This window comes from Triticum aestivum, chromosome 3A (assembly GCF_018294505.1).
Source record: "Triticum aestivum cultivar Chinese Spring chromosome 3A, IWGSC CS RefSeq v2.1, whole genome shotgun sequence".
Taxonomy (NCBI): domain Eukaryota; kingdom Viridiplantae; phylum Streptophyta; class Magnoliopsida; order Poales; family Poaceae; genus Triticum; species Triticum aestivum.
In genome coordinates this window covers 701317257-701321940 of record NC_057800.1, presented here as the reverse complement: position 1 = coordinate 701321940, position 4684 = coordinate 701317257, and the positions used below count along the sequence as shown (strand labels likewise).

At 41.5% G+C, this 4684-nt stretch overlaps 1 pseudogene; it reads right to left on the bottom strand.

The window, feature by feature from the left end:
- Positions 1 to 3104: 3104 nt before the first annotated feature.
- On the bottom strand, positions 3105 to 4475 carry LOC123063342 (F-box protein At5g49610-like; annotated as a pseudogene).
- Between the last annotated feature and the right edge of the window lie 209 nt (positions 4476 to 4684).

The window sequence follows — 4684 nt, the reverse complement described above, 5'->3', positions numbered from 1 at the left end:
GCAAGATATATACAGTATGGTAGGTCGAATTTCGTGTAAATTTGAGTGGAATTTCAGTTTAATTTCATTGTAGTCAAGTGTAAATGCAATTTTAGTTTAATTTACAGTGAATTTTTTACTATAATTACAGTCCATATTACATTATAAGTAATGTGTAACTTACAGTGATTTTACTCTGTATTTTCCAGTATTCCAGCGTAACTTGTAGTGATATTTTTCAGTGTAACTTTCAATGATTTGCACTGTATTTCCAGTTTTTTTAGTGTTACTTACAGTGATTTTCTACTGAAACTACCAGTTTAAATTTTCAGTTTTGATATGCTGGTAGTCCAGTATAATTGCATAGTGTTGTACAACCATGTAACTTACTATACTATGTAGTACAAATTCCAGTCTAAATTGCAGTGTAATTACACTGTAACATCAGTGTAGTTATCTGTAAATCCCAGTGTAATTTCAGTGAATTACATTGTAATTGTAGTATTACCTTTACATTTGTTGCTTCCTGGTGTAGTGGCATATTTTGTAGGTGGTATTTAGTGTGTGTTAGTTGTAGTGCTGATTGACTGATTCCTATAATTTTTAGTTAGTTATGCAAGTTGGTCTCTATAAAAGAAATTCTTTTTGTGAATGATAATAATGATTTAGTTGAGTGTGTCTAGTAGTGGGAGGGTGTTCATTCAGCTGTTGTTTTTTAGTTTTTACTATCATAATCAATTTACCATGGTTAGTGAAAATAGATGGGTAGATTGAGGAAGGGTTGTGGAAGAGCTGTTGTTTTTGGTTTACCATCTTAATCATTTTGTATAAGTCTTGCGAGAAGCATTCATTGTGAGCGGTGCATCATGTTCCTCGTCTTATTCCTTTTGCTACTGAAGTTGAAACAACATTTGGTACTCGCTTCGGTAACGAGGTATGGTTCTTCTTTTTTGTGTTGCTGGCCAGAGCATTTCAGTGATAATGGTGTTAAATTACAGTGCATTTCAGATAGGCTTACTGTCCCAAGGTCACAATAATTTTCAGTGCTAAGGATATGTGCATTTTCAGTATATGTTTACTGTCCCGGGGTCAGAGTATTTTACAGTGCTAAGGATCTGTATTTTACCGTGCATTTTAGATAGGTTTACTATGTTGTGGTGATAGTAATTCAAAGTGCTAAGGATATGTAATTTGGAGTCCAGTTTTCGGATAGGTTTAATGTGTTTGTGGTCACAATTAGTGCTTGTTCAGTTTTCTATAAGTTGGATAGTTCCTAGTTTTTTTATTCATTTTTTTTACAGTCTGCTTCAGTAACTTCTACTGTTTTATGATGAAAGTAAATGATAAGTTTTGGTAGCTTCTAGTATTAGTTTGGTTCAGTTTTTGTTTTCCAGGATGTGTTCAAAGCATTTTCATTGTTACAGTGCGCCTCTGTAACTTTTACTATTATTTGATTATAGTAATTAGTTTTGTTTACTTTTCTTTCTGATGCTTGGAAATTTAACCCTCTCTCCGATGCTTGTGTTGCAGATCTATCATATGAACATTCTTGTTCAGGCTTCTTACTGTCTTGTTGTCTGCTGCTGTTTGATCATTGCTAATGGCAGTGTTCATCATACTGTCTTCAGTTTCTGTATTTCCCTGGAATTATCTATAATGTTCCTCCTAGGAAGGGGGGAATCCATGTAATATAAGTTTAATTACTGTTTTCAAGGCTCTGCACTTTTGCCATGTTTCAATTTCTTTTTACCTGGTACATTATCTGTGGTTGAAGCAGTTCTGTGAATGTGTACGCTCCATTCTGTAATGACAAATTATCAAGCAGTTTAGAGTTGTTGTAGTGTTGCTTTATATATAAATATCCTGCTCACTTGATTGTGTAGCATGGATGTGTAAGTGCGATTTCAATCTGGACCATAATACCAGGTTTAGTCACTGAAAATGATCACAAGGGTGCAGCATATGTGCAGTTTTAGTCACTGATTATAACAACTTGTTGGAAATACAGACCACTGTGTGCATTCAGCATAAACCCCGTACAACCCTTGTAGTTACACTAGCACATGCCTGTGAGTAATAATTTCAACTTCTGCATACTAGTGGGAGTGATTTGGCTATGTTGATTGGAGTTAGCAGCACACGCCGTGGAAAAAGCAAGGAACGCTAGTATGCACGGGTGGTGAATGCCTGCTCTTCTAATGCACATGCAGTCTAAGATGATGAGACTTAATTTTGGCCGGTGTCAGATTGATCAAAGCTGCTGCCTTGTGACCATGAGGTCACGGGTTCAAGTCCTGGAAACAGCCTCTTACAGAAATGTAGGGAAAGGCTGCGTACTATAGACCCAAAGTGGTCGGACCCTTCCCCGACCCTGCGCAAGCGGGAGCTACATGCACCGGGCTGCCCTTTTTGTCAGATTGATCAAACACAAGCTTAAGGCCCGGCCATGATAAACCTTTCTTCTACTTATCAGTACACGAGCTTATGTCTAGATTGAACATCACATGAATCATTGATTCTTTAAAATGGCTAGCAGCTAAAGTGAAATGATTAAAGATAATTGCAAATGATGCGACACAAAGGTGGAATGTTAATGTGTTATAATTCCTAACCAGATGAAATGAATCGTGAACAAGAATGAACACAAACAGAACATTTCATCCAATAGTTGACTATGATGCAATCTTTAAATTAAACCACTGCTTCAAGCTCTTGTAAAAAGAAAATCCATAACAGAGAATATCATAGAACTCAGGTGCAGCTTTACTAAGAAGACCACCAGCTAATCTCTAAGAGTAGCAAAAGGAAAACATAGAATCGGGATTCATGAAGCATGTGTATATTTACTCCTAAATTTGCGTACTAAGAAGACCTCCAGGTAGTCGCTAATAAAGAAGACTCAAGTCAATTCATCAGCTAAATAAACAGAGACAAGAGGCAGGTAGAATTGATAACTAGTATTGAGTACTAAGAAGATCACTATATAAAGGGCGGATAAGTCCATTTCATCAGTTCAAGGAAACAAAGGGGAGAGCCAGAGCAATTGGCAAATATTTCAAATGCAGTCCCAAATGACTTGTAATTTCAGCATCAACACCCATCTTCAGCCCAAAAGGATATTCACAGAAATAAAACACAACCACGTAAGGTCAGAGCTCCTTGATTATAACATTTTACACATCAACAAAGAAGCTAGCAGGCTCATAGCAGATCCAGTGAATAAATACTACAGGTCATGTGGATACAGATAGCTATGTCGCTAACAAGCACTCAACAGCCCTCGAGTGAAAGGCTAGCTGTCCACAACATAATCATCTGGTGATATGAAAGGCAAAGTGTTCACAGCATAACCCGCTAGTGTCGGAAAGAAGGTATGTGGAACAAGAGTTTGTTTGAGTTGGAATTGAGTAAAACGGACTAATTTGCGGTGAAAACTGGCAACCAACTTGCCATCCACGTCAACCTGAAGTAGCCACTCACCAAATTTGATCAGCATGAGCACATCACCGTTCCAACAAGTGACCACCAAATTCCAAGTTTCGGTAAACTTTCCAAACTGCGCAGTGAGATCTGTAACCGGCAAATCAACACGGTATTTCAAGGCCCAGGCCTCGCTATCATAGTCTTGTGACATCCAGATATCAATGGTTGTGGCTGCATGATTAAAGCTGGACATGCCGAGCATTCCATCCATCTCAAACAGGGAAGCGTGGCTAGGAACAACCGGAGCGCGCATCTGCCGGAAGGACTCAGAGGTGGTGTCAAATAACATTATCATGTTGCTTGTGCTCGCATCCTTGTCTATGTGCCAATGCAGGCTACCATGAAACAAAATGGAGTTGCTAAACATCAATATGCCTGAATCAGGGTACCCTGTGTACCTGGGCGGCTCGCCGGAGCCTATTGTGAAGACAGGAGCCATCTTGTGTGCCAGGTGCCAGATCTGGATAAATCAAATCCTCGTCCCAGTAGAGCAATAATCTGTACTCGCCGGTTGGGCTGTGCGGGTACATCCCCAGCAGCACGTAGGCATAAATTTGTTGGAGTGGAGCATACTGACGAGTTGCCGGATTGCAGACGAAGAAGTCTCTCCGGCCTAGGGAGAGGAGGAGGAGACCGTCGCAGGAGGCCTCCACACAAGGATAGGAGAGGCCAAGGCCAAGTCGCGCGACGGACTGAAGCTGGTCGGCGGCGGCTAGCCCTGGGCGGTGGTCGAAGGGAATGATGTCTAGGACCTCGCCTTGGACGCCGAGGTTGGTGCAGCCGTAGAGGAGGGGAAGGGTGAGCTGGTGTCCGTGGTGAGCAAGGAGGAAGTCGCGGGTGGAGGTGGCGCTGCGCCAGGCGCGGCACACGGCGCGGCAGCGGAGGAGAGCTTTGGGAGGGAGGCGGACGAGGATCTCCCAGATTGAGATCTCGTCGGGGAGGCTGCGTTGGAGAGGATCCGCCATGGCCGCCAGACGGCGGCGTTGAGGGAAGGGAGGTAGGTCTTGCTCTCCTCTCAGTCTCACACACCAGAAAGAAATAATGCCTTGGAACTGGGCTTAAACGGGCTGCCTTTGCATCTAGTTAGGCCGACTGGACCTAATTCATAGGAATGTGCCAGTAAGGAGGTGTTCCATATTTTTGTGTAAAAAAAAGGTGTTTCATATTTGAATTTTGAACGTGTGCTTTGATTTGCTCTCGGTTATCACTCGATGTGGATGCA